At 44.6% G+C, this 12,587-nt stretch overlaps 1 long non-coding RNA gene across 1 annotated transcript; it reads left to right on the forward strand.

The window, feature by feature from the left end:
- Positions 1–6,032: 6,032 nt before the first annotated feature.
- On the forward strand, positions 6,033–12,067 carry LOC307073946. Its single transcript, XR_013811747.1, has 2 exons — positions 6,033–6,192; positions 9,742–12,067. It is a non-coding gene; the product is annotated as an uncharacterized lncRNA (long non-coding RNA).
- Positions 12,068–12,587: the final 520 nt, after the last annotated feature.

Raw genomic sequence — 12,587 nt, forward strand, 5'->3', positions numbered from 1 at the left:
GCAGAACTGTTTCCCTATGAGGAAATCCCTGAACCGTTCACAGGCCCATGTGAGGCCAAGAGCCTCCTTTTCCACTTGTGCATACCGTTGCTCAGATGGAGTTAGCGACCGCGATGCATAAGCCACAGGCCTCCATTCCTCCTCCCACTTTTGAAGAAGAACGCCACCCAGCCCATATGACGATCCATCGGCAGACACTTTGGTGTCTCCGTTCGGGTCATATATAGCAAGGACCGGAGGAGAAGACAGTGCTCTCTTCAGCGATGTGAACGCCGTTGCCTGATCCACGTCCCAGACCCAACAGTTTTTCTTAGAGAGGAGGTCACGGAGTGGTTTGTCTGTCTCTGCTAGCTGTGGAATGAACTTTCCCAGCTGATTGACCATGCCGAGAAAACTCCTCAACTCACCGACATTTGTGGGCTCTTTCATCTCCATGATGGCATCTGTTTTTCTTGGGTCAGGGCGGATGCCCGCGGATGTGATGATATGGCCCAAGAAGACTACCTCACTTGTGGAGAGTTTGCATTTGTCCACATTAAGGGTGATGCCCGCTTTCTCCAGTCTCTGTAGCACGCCATGGAGTCGAGCATCATGCTCTTCCTGGTTGCGTCCCCACACCAGTAGGTCATCAATGTGGCAGACCACCCCTTCTAGCCCCTCAATGACCTCAGCCATCATGCGCTGGAAGTGTTCGGGTGCTGAGGCAATACCGAAGGGGAGGCGGTTAAAATGGAACCGCCCAAAGGGTGTAATGAATGTGGTGTACTTGGATGATTCCTTTGTCAGCGGAATCTGCCAAAACCCCATGTTGGCGTCCAGTTTGCTGAAAAACTTTGCCCCAGCAAGCATTCCAAGGCTCTGGTCTACTGAAGGTAGAATGTACTTTTTGCGGCACACATACACGTTCAAGCCGGTCAGATCCACACACAAGTGTACAGACTCCTTATCCTTCTTGGGCATGACCACCATGCCGGCACACCACTCAGTCGGCTCCTCGACACGGCTGATGATATTCTTTTTCTTCGTGCCGTCTGTTTTGAAAAACTCTGTCCACAGAGAAGGCATCCATCTGCTTTACACCACTGGTATCACTCCTCAATGTGTTTTGCTGCTTTTTGACCGCCTCTGATTGCCTCGCCATATCAATGGCTTTTTCCAGGTCTAGATTTTTTTCCATCTGCATACGTTCTGAGAGCCGTTCATCTGCCAGTCCTACCACAATCCTATCCCTGAGTAGCTCGTCGTGCAACGTTCCATAATTGCAGTGTTCGGCTAGGGCATACAGGGCAGTGACGAAAGCATCTACAGTCTCATTCTCTTCTTGCTTGCGCATGTTGAATCGTGCACGCTCATAGACAATGTTCTTCTTCACCACGAAGAACGACTGAAAGCCTTCCTGTACTTTAGTGTAACTGCGCAAGTCTCCGTCACTTAGCTTTAAGCCCCTTAACACGTCATTGGCTTCATCTCCCATACAATAGATCAAGGTATTCACCTGGTTGTCATCGGAGCTTGCTGTTAAGTTGCTTGCTTGGCGGAACCTCTCAAATCTGCGTATCCTCTTTGGCCACTCGTGTGGTTTGGAAAAATCAAAGGGCTCCGGTGGCTGGATGTTAAACGTAGCGCCGTGTGTGTTAGCCATTGTGCTTGCTCCTTCCCCACCACGCTCGTCTCCACTTTCACTCATCCGCGACGCTCACCGGTCTCTTTTTTGTATTTCCTTCCAGGTGGATCATCTTTTACTTTTACTTGGTACCGTATAACAGCACTTCTGACACCATGTCGTGTTTTCTGAATAACACACGCGAGTCCACTGTTAACTGGTTACCGCTTTATTGAAAGACCGGCAGCAATCCCCGAGTATCACGTGATCCCCTTCCCGTGCATCGGGCTAAACCTTCCCCCAACACCTAGGTTCCTATCACGTTATTATTATGAACTAAAGTGCAATAATACCACAACGACCACCAATTTTCATTCCTCTCTTACGCAGTCGAGTGAGGGCAGCAACACACACCTTGTTATTTCTACAGAACCCTCAACCAGCTCTGCAATCCAGGAGACTGATGGGTTGACTGATGGGTTGACACACCGTGATGCTTCTACACAGGGGAAGTATACATTCATGGAAGATCACATCTTTGCTGTCAGTGACTCACTCTATTGTCCTCTCCTCCATGACCAGGCAACACAGTGTCCTGAACAACATCTTGTACACACCAAACTTCATGATCTGGAATGATCGGCTGTTTCTACTGTACAAGTGGATGCCTTTGAGGCTTTATCCGACGACCTGAAAGAAGGATGCAGCATCTCTCAGCCACATCCCAAGGATCAACTGTTGATGACCCTGGTGGAGCTCCGGCTGAACCTATTGCAGGACGACATCGCAGAGAGGTTCACAGTGTCTCAGTCTGTGGTCAGTAGGATAATCTCTCAGTGGCTGGACTTCATGGAGGAGAAGATGAGGTGCTATGTTCCATGGCTGCCCAGGGAGACGATCCAGGCAACGATGCCACAGTGCTTCAAGGAACATTATCCATTAACCACATGCATAATCGACTGTTCTGAGACCCCTCTTCAGAAGCCTCACAATCTGGACTCTAGAGGCGAGTCTTACAGTCATTACTATGGACATTATACAATCAAGTTCCTCATAGCTATTGCAACATGTGGTTTGATTATGTTCATCTCTCCAGCATATGGTGGGAGATGCAGTGACAAGTTCATCACAGCCAACTCAGGGTTTCTGGAGTATCTGCGTCCAGGTGATGAGGTGATGGCTGACCGAGGAGTTGTTATCCAAGATCTTCTGTTTGAACGCAAAGTCAAGCTCGTCCTGCCAGCTTTCACCAGAAGAGGCCTTCCCTTGTCCGAAGAAGACACCACCAACACAAGGCGCATAGCCAACATCCGAGTGCACGTTGAGAGGGTCATACGCCGCCTGAAGAACTACAGAATAGTCTCTCAAACAGTGCCCATTAACCTTGCCCCGAAATTTGACAAGATTCTGTGCAGGTCTATGTAATCTTCGTGGGGATATAATACAAGAAGATGAGGAATAAGATGTTCAATCAGTTATAAGTTAAATCAGTTGTAATGGTAACATGGTTAAAATGTTGTTTCTCTTGTTTATATTGTTCATTTTTACAAATCTGTAACAAACTTTAACTGATATCTGTATTTTTATACACAAACATGATGTCTTTGTCAGAGAGGGTCAATAAAATAAACTTGACACATTTGAGGCATTTGCTAAATTCTTTAATGATTGAGTTAATGCTTTGACATAATACTAAAAACGAATTACATTAAAAACAATAGGAACAATAGGAATAGGAACAATAATATGTACAAATAGTTAAAATATGTACAAGTAGTTAAGTAGTATAAAGTAATCATTTGCATAACTGCATATAACGCTCACAGAGCAACAGGCGACCTTCATTATACTCGTCTGAAACAAAAGGAAGCATGTCTCTGAAATAGAATGCTCTTAGTCTAGCCACTGTCTTTGCACAGAAAACCTCATCATATGGGATGTGAACCATTACCTGTTTTGAATGAGACCAAATCAGTAACTTGAATGCCTTTAGCTTTGTGCAGAACGAGCCAATTTGTACTTGCATGTAGAAGCCGCGGGTAATAATTAAAAATATCCCCATATGTTCATTAAGCTCGTTAAGTTCATTAACCTCGGGTGGCGAAGTACAATCCCTCCATCCGAACTTTTGACATGTTTTTTGTCTCTACCCACGTTAGCCTCTCCATCTTAATTCGCCGGGTGTTTCAATGTAGCTATCTAGCCGCAGCTAGCCGACCGGAAGTTTCAACACAAAGCGGAAGACGATAACATTTAAAAGGCGTGGTGGAATAAGGTGAATACCGCTTATGTTAATATTTCTCTATTTATTTTCAGGTGCCGCAGCATCCTCGACCATGAATTAATATATGTGTGTGTAAATAATAATTATATTTGTTAGAATAAGTAGGGTTAATTGGTTTGGGTTGTTCGTTAGTGTGTAGTTAGTTGTGTGTTGTTCGGTTATCATGTTGTGTTCATTATTGTCGCCACCGTTGTTGTGTCATGTTTGTTTGTTGGGTGCACTATGTTCTATGTGAGAGGTTTCTAATAAAGGTAGCCTATGTTGTGGGGTGTATGGGGTGCAGAACTAGAGTTAAATAAAACCTGACTGTACACTTCTTGGCCGCCGCTACAATATGTTTGACAATAGCCTATGTTCTGTGTATTCATGTATTCATTAGAGCTTTGAAGGAGATTCAGTAGCCTTAAAAAGGCCTTCTTTATCCTAATTTAATTGTAGTCATATCATGATGTCCTTTAAATAAATCAGCGAGTGAAGAACCAACATCGACGCATAGGCTGTCCTTCATATGAAACATTATTGGATAATTGTTATAATTGACATTTCTCTGGGCCAATCGGAATCTCAGCACTTGCTTGAATCTTGAAGCACACAGCGCCAACTGAGCTTGCCTTTGGATGAGACGCCTGGCTATAGCGCGAGTCTGATGGAAACTCTTAACGTCAATTTGAAGTAGGGGTGTAGGCGTACGGTATAAACGGTATAGAAAGTACACCAGTGTGAATTTGCGCTACGGTATGGATTTTGACGTTACCGTAAGACCGGTGTGACCGGTAGACAGTGTTGTGTGTAACACATAACAAAGAAAGTAATGCCTTAATACAGTAACCTAACTACTTTTTCATGGAAAAAGTAAAGTTACGCGCAACTACTGAAATTATGGTAACGAAACATAGTTCCTTTTTCAATTCGGTGCCACATTACTTTTCCCAGGGACAGATTTGACAGCGATACTGCCTTCTCAGGCAGTATGCTATTGCAAGCAGGCAGGTGCCAAGCAGGCAGGCGCGCAGCAAGCGCTCCTGCGTGCTTGCGTAATAGTCTCATTCCACAACGTACGAGACAGACGCTGGTGGCGTGAAGCTATCTCTGCAATGACATTGCTTCCGCAGGCATTCCGCAGGCAAGCCAGTCCTTACGACAAAATGCCAGCAGTGGTACGAGATAACAAACGCCGTCACTGTATACCTGTGTAAGGACATGGTTCTCTTTCAAAATATCGATAAAAAGGGCTTTAAAGAGATGGTCAAAACACTCGATCCCAGGTACGCATTACCTGCCCGCACACACTTCAGCCAAATTGAGATGCCACAGCAAGGTCCGCAAGCAAGTGGAGAAACAAATCCATACTATTAAACATTAGTGTTTGTCATAGATGGAATTAACTAACTTTTTTATGCCGTTTTGCTGCCTTACCAGCATTCAGAGGCATTTATATCGAAATTAGAAGATAAAATTTACATACCCTGATACCGTTACCGTCTATGCCTCAAATCATACCGTGATATACATTTTAGTCCATACGTACAGCCCTAATTTGAAGGAACTATATTGTGTTAAATTCGAGGTAAGTCAAGCTTTTTGCATCAAAAACAACAGCTATTTGTTTGCTTGATTCAACTAACATTAGCTACCGCTTTTTCGATGTGATATAATTTACAATAATATTGTATTTTTAGGACCGAGTCAACGCCGAGTACTGCACGAACATAGACCTTGCATAAAGTTAGCAAATTCTATCAACATAGGGCTATTTAGATGAATAATCTGGTAAGGGTGTCCTAGGCTAATTCACCAACAGCAAATTTCTGTATAATAAAGGGCTACATTTTGCATAGAAGTCTGTCATTTGAAATCTTTCCATTGTATTGTGTGCTACAACCTCCTAAATGAATATTCACACTAAATCCCGCCCAGGGTAGCTCAGAATTCGAGTTGCCATATATCTGGAAACACCGATCAGTGATCATCCCCCCCCCCGGTCGCCTCCCATTCAACGTTGAATCGACGATTGACAGTATGAGCAAACTGCCGTTGAATCGACGCCCGGTCTCAACGTTGATAACCTGTAACCTGTAACCTGTGCTCTCTCTCGACAGGCTGACCCGAGGCTGCCGTGTGACGCTGCAGACGCAACTTCCGGGTAGCCGGCTTGGTTTGTTTGGTTTGGTTAGCAGGACGCTTAGCGTCGACCTGCTATCTCGGTTTGTATCTATTTTTCCGGTATTTATATCTGCGACCTGTTCTGCATACTCTGTATTGTATTCGCTGTTTCCTCGTTGGAGCTCCGTCTGCATCAACCATGGTAAGCATGGATTCCGGTTGCTCTTGTTCCGCCTTTCTCATGGATAAAATAGCTCTGTTAGAGAGACGTATATGTCAGTTAGAGGATGAAAGGGTAGCGAGCATAAAGAAAACAGATACTCCAGAAAGTATAGAAAAGAGACCCGCCATGCAGACTCGTAGAGCTAACGCTATCGTTAGCAGTGACTCCGTCAAGGCAATCCTGTCGGCAGCACCACTTGCGAGGCAGGCTGCTGTCAGTAGCCTGCCTCGCAAGTCTTTTTTCGGGGGTAAAAACGCTAGTCATAGGCGACTCTGTTACACGTAAAGTTAGACTACACTCGCCAGCAAAAATTATTTGCCTACCCGGGGCCAGGGCTCCCGACATTGAAGCTAATCATAGGGTGCTGGCATGCGGTCAGACCACACACGGAGTTAGATTAGATGCACCAAACACCGACACTAGTTTCGATAACATTGTAGTTCATGTCAGCACCAACGATGCTAGGACGAGACAAACCGAGATCACAAAAAGCAACATAGCTAGGCTTTGTGACTTCGCCAGAAAGATGTGTTGGCATCGATTAATTCTCTCTGGCCCTCTACCCGATAAGGGTAATGATGAGCGTTATAGTAGATAATTGTCTCTAAATCGCTGGCTGCCGGCATGATATAGTTCAGAGCAGGGCTTTGGTTTCATAGATAACTGGCCCTCCTTGTGGGGCCGCCCTGGTGTGCTCATGAGAGACGGCTTACACCCTACTGGGTTAGGCGCCTCAATTATGTCAAAAAACATAGATGTCTTAGCCAGGCGTGACTCATCCACTCACAGCACACTGGGTTGCAGCAGTTTAGCAAACCTGCTAGCAACATGATAGTTTACGTTGCAGAGTCTAGAACAGCAGATGGGTTAGCTGAACTAGTTTATCAGGAAGATGTATCTATTGCACCAATCTTTTCAGAGATGAGTGTTAACCAGACTCCCTCTGAAAATAACACTGTACCTATATGTACGGTGGTGCGGCCTCGCACTGGCTCGAGGTGTAAAACCCACAGGCGAGGGCCGCGACCAGTTTGTTGAACTCCCGCGATCCCACTGATTGCCACAGAGCTGAGTGTTGACCAGACTCCCTCTGAAAATAACGCTGTACCTATATGTACGGTGGTGCGGCCTCGCACTGTCTCGAGGTATAAAACCCGCAGGCGAGGGCCGCAACCAGTATGTCGAAATCGCACCATCCCCTTGATCGGTTCAGAGTGTTAACCGGACTCCCTCTGAAAATAATAAAATGGAAGCACTCAGAATAGAGCTCATGAATATAAGGTCGCTTTCATCTAAGGCGCTCTTGGTCCATGATCTAATTGTTGATAATAAGATCGACATACTGGGCCTTTGTGAAACCTGGTTAAAACCAGATGAGTTTTTAGCCCTAAACGAAGCTACTCCCCCCAATTACATTAGCGCCCAAGTATCTAGAGAAGTTAAAGGGGACATATCATACCACCAGGTGTGAGCGTGATTAGCAATTACAAGCAGGTTTGAAAATGTGCAGCACTGTGACAATACAGGTTGGCGTGTCCATCTATCCGTCACACATCTAGATGGACACGCCCACCTGTGATGTCACAATGCTGCACATTTTGAAAACGGCTTGTAATGGCTAATCACACTCACACCTGGTGGTATGATATGTCCCCTTTAAGAAAGGTGGTGGAGTTGCCCTGATATCTAATTCTAAGCTTAATTTAAAGCCAAAGAATATATACAGTGGGGCAAAAAAGTATTTAGTCAGCCACCAATTGTGCAAGTTCTCCCACTTAAAAAGACGAGAGAGGCCTGTAATTTTCATCATAGGTTAACCTCAGCTATGAGAGACAAAATGAAAAAAAAAATCCAGAAAATCACTGTCAGATTTTTAAAGAATTTATTTGCAAATTATGGTGGAAAATAAGTATTTGGTCACCTACAAACCAGCAAGATTTCTGGCTGTCACAGACCTGTAACTTCTTCTTTAAGAGGCTCCTCTGTCCTCCACTCGTTACCTGTATTAATGGCATCAGTTTGAACTCCTTATCAGTATAAAAGACACCTGTCCACAACCTCAAACAGTCACACTCCAAACTCCACTATGGCCAAGACCAAAGAGCTGTCAAAGGACACCAGAAACACAATTGTAGACCTGCACCAGGCTGGGAAGTCTGAATCTGCAATAGGTAAGCAGCTTGGTGTGAAGAAATCAACTGTGGGAGCAATTATTAGGAAATGGAATACATACAAGACCACTGATAATCTCCCTCGATCTGGGGTTCCACGCAAGATCTCACCCTGTGGGGTCAAAATGATCACAAGAACGGTAAACAAAAATCCCAGAACCACACAGGGGGAGCTAGTGAATGACCTCCAGAGAGCTGGGACCAAAGTAACAAAGGCTACCATCACTAACACACTACGCCGCCAGGGACTCAAATCCTGCAGTGCCAGACGTGTCCCCTTGCTAAAGCCAGTGCATGTCCGGGCCCGTTTGAAGTTTGCTAGAGAGCATTTGGATGATCCAGAGCAGGATTGGGAGAATGTCATATGGTCAGATGAAACCAAAATAGAACTTTTTGGTAAAAACTCAACTCGTCGTGTTTGGAGGAGAAAGAATGCTGAGTTGCATCCAAAGAACACCATACCTACAGTGAAGCATGGGGGTGGAAACATCATGCTTTGGGGCTGTTTTTCTGCCAAGGGACCAGGACGTCTGATCCGTGTGACGGAAACCATCAGCAAGAGCACTGAAGATGAAACGTGGCTGGGTCTTTCAGCATGACAATGACCCCAAACACACCGCCCGGGCAATGAAGGAGTGGCTTCGTAAAAAGCATTTCAAGGTCCTGGAGAAGCCTAGCCAGTCTCCAGATCTCAACCCCATAGAAAATCTTTGGAGGGAGTTGAAAGTCCGTGTTGCCCAGCAAAGGCCCAAAAACATCACTGTTCTAGAGGAGATCTGCATGGAGGAATGGGCCAAAATACCAGCAGCAGTGTGTGAAAACCTTGTAAAGACTTACAGAAAACGTTTGACCTCTGTCATTGCCAACAAAGGGCATGTAACAAAGTATTGAGATGACCTTTTGTTATTGACCAAATACTTATTTTCCACCATAATTTGCAAATAAATTCTTTAAAAATCAGACAATGTGATTTTCTAGATTTTTTTTTTTCATTTTGTCTCTCATAGCTGAGGTATACCTATGATGAAAATTACAGGCCTCTCTCATCTTTTAAGTGGGAGAACTTGCACAATTGGTGGCTGACTAAATACTTTTTTGCCCCACTGTATATATATTCAGATCCTTTGAGGTGCGTTCTGCTCTTCAGCTCCCCGACAAGCAAAACGAGTTCCAGTCTCTTTTGTTTTAGCTGTAGTATACCGTCCCCCAGGACCGTATTCACTTTTTGTTGATGAGTTTTCTGATTTTGCAGCTCATCTGGCTACATATTCAGACAATATTTTGCTTATTGGGGATTTCCACATTCATGTGAATAACCCATCTGATGCCCTCGCAAGGGCTTTTCTGTCCATTACAGATATGCTTGGCTTCAAACAGCTCGTCCAGCACGCAACCCACATCGGTGGAAACACGCTGAACCTCATTTTGACCTGCGGTTTAGACATTTCAAAGCTAGTGGTATCTCCCTACACCTCAGCTTTATCAGACCAGTTTTTGGTCACTTTCCAGGTGGTGGTATACTGCCCCTGCGACGATCAGCAGGCTACTTTCAGCTGTCGCCGCATCACACCTGCAACCATTACAGCGATGGCAGATAAGTTACCCCGTTCACTTGCTCCTCTTTGTAACTATAGGGGTTCTGTGGAGTGCCTTACTGATGACGTCAACACTGCCCTGTCTGCTGCCATTGATTCAGTTGCTCATAATTAAAAAACAATCATTGAAAAACCTGAATTCGGACCTTGAAAATGGACCTGGTTTAATGCAGAAACGCGCACCCTAAAGCAAAGCTGCAGAATCCTTGAACGCAAATGGCGCTCGACTAAACTTGAGGTCTTTCATCTTTCACCTATAAGGGTGCGCTGACTACTGCCAGAAACGCCTACTTTTCCAGTATCATCAACTTGAATAGAAACAATCCCAAGTTTATTTTTGACATGGTGAAGAGTCTGACTCAAAACAGAGTGTAGGCTCCTCCCTCTTAGCAGGTCAATTCATGGATTTCTTTGAAAACAAGATTACATTGATTAGAGAGATTTGATTGTCGTGCTTCTTGTCCTCCGCATCTTGCAGGGGATGCGGTCTTGCCCCGTAGGATGGGGAACTCTGAGGCGACTCTCCTGGAGTTCAAGACAATCCCATCTCACTTCGAACACAAACAGAAGTGACGTCCCTCAACATCGCTGATACAACCGTTAAGGAACTTCTTCCAACTGTGGGGCCTGCAATCCTATCGCTTATGAATCTCTCGCTTTCTACGGGAATTGTTCTCTCTAGTTTCACGTCTGCGGTGATAAAACGGCTCCTTAAAACTGCTTGATTCTTTCCTCACAGATAGAACACAATTTGTGCTCCATGAGGGTTGAGAATCGAAGCGCTACAGACAACGCTTTGGTGTCCCAAAAGGGTCGGTCCTTGGTCTATTGGTTTTTGCAATCTACATGCTTCCCTTGGGCGATGTTATCTGCAGCTTTGGAATTAGCTTCCATTGCTATGCGGATGACACCCGACTCTTTATTCCTGTAGATTCAGGGGACTCAGCCAAGATCCAGAAGGTTGAGTCCTGTCTGGCTGCAGTGAAGAGTTGGATGTCACAGAACTTCCTGCAGCTTAATACTGGGAAGACAGAGCTGATAATTATCGGCTCAAAACGGGACCAGAGAAAATTTGAGACAGTCTCACTATGTCTGGATGGCTTGGCCATCCCACAGAGTGCATGTGTCAGAAATCTTCGTGTCCTGTTTGACCCTCTGCAATGCTTTGACCAACATGTTAGAAGTATAACTAGAATTGCATTTTTCCATCTGAGAAACATTGCAAAAATCAGACCATTGTTATCTGCAGCAGATGCAGAGACACTTCACGCATTTATATCATCAAGACTGTATTATTGTAATTCATTTTTCTCGGGTCTACCTAACTCTACCAGGAGAAGGCTACAGCTACCAATTACTTCCGGATCGGATTTTAAAGTGCTACAGCTAACCTATAAAGCCTTCCATGGATAAGCTCCACCCTACCTGAAGGACCTCACCATTCCTTATAGTCCTTCACGACACCTCCGGTCTTAGGGAGCTGGCCTTCTTTCGCTTCCAATGGATAAAAATAAATCGTCTGGACAGAGAGCGTTCGCCTATCGAGCCCCGTTCCTATGGAATAGTCTGCCACCGGTGATCAGGGAAGTTGACTCAATCGAGCTATTAAAAGAAAAGCTTAAAACACACCTCTACAGCCTTTCATTTGAAACATAGGAGTGCGAAAACGATACTGATGCGATGTGAAGGCCGATGCGTGTTTGTTCGTGCTTTTGTTAATGCAGTTACTAAATTAGTAGTAGTATAAATTTCCACTATGTACTTTTTCCCTTCTAATTCACTATTCTGTCTGTTTTAGCGTGTTGCTGTGACTGCGACTGGATGCCTGGACTCTCCTCATGGTTAACCGGCCAGCACCCCATCATCAATTTAATGTTTTGTCTTTATGTATGTATGAACTGTATGTATGTCAATTATGGCACCCATTTGTCATGGGTAGATGTGTTGGAGCGACTTGAACGAGATGGAAAAACACTCAGGAGCAGACGAGGAGTGATGGATAGGATGGGATCTTTTATTTATCCCAATTTAAGGCCCTTAAGGCGATAAAAAAATAGAACAAAAATTAACAAAAAAACAAAAGAAAAATCTATATATATACATAAGGTTGACTCAGCGTACAAAATAGGCTTGAGAGTCACCAAAAAAAACATAAGTCAAAACTTCAAGAAACCGGACCTTTAAACAAGTCAAATACAGGAGAGCAATATTCAGGCATAAGTCCTTTCTCCATCAGCTCCCACAGAACCACTGTTGAACGTCGGCCTAACTAGGCCTAACCCCCACTGCTAATTGGTGCATACCGATTTTCCCGTTGCGTCAGGGGTGTTTACCAGAGCAGTTACACAACAGCTTTAAAACAGCTTCCGTTCTATCCTCAATTAGCGAGAAACAATTAACCTTATAAACTGTGCACCATTGCTATATTTTGGCATAGTCAAAATGTACAAAGACAGCAATAAAATAAAAATAAATAAATATAATAACTCGGGGTCACTTCCGGTTTACCCAGAAGATTTGACGTAGATATAAACCCTGGTGACGCGGTGCTCGAACCCTCATATAAACATAAGACGAGTGGTTATTGCGACAAAACAGGTGACGTTAA

This window comes from Pollachius pollachius, assembly GCF_949987615.1.
Source record: "Pollachius pollachius genome assembly, chromosome: 3".
Classification (NCBI taxonomy): Eukaryota; Metazoa; Chordata; class Actinopteri; order Gadiformes; family Gadidae; genus Pollachius; species Pollachius pollachius.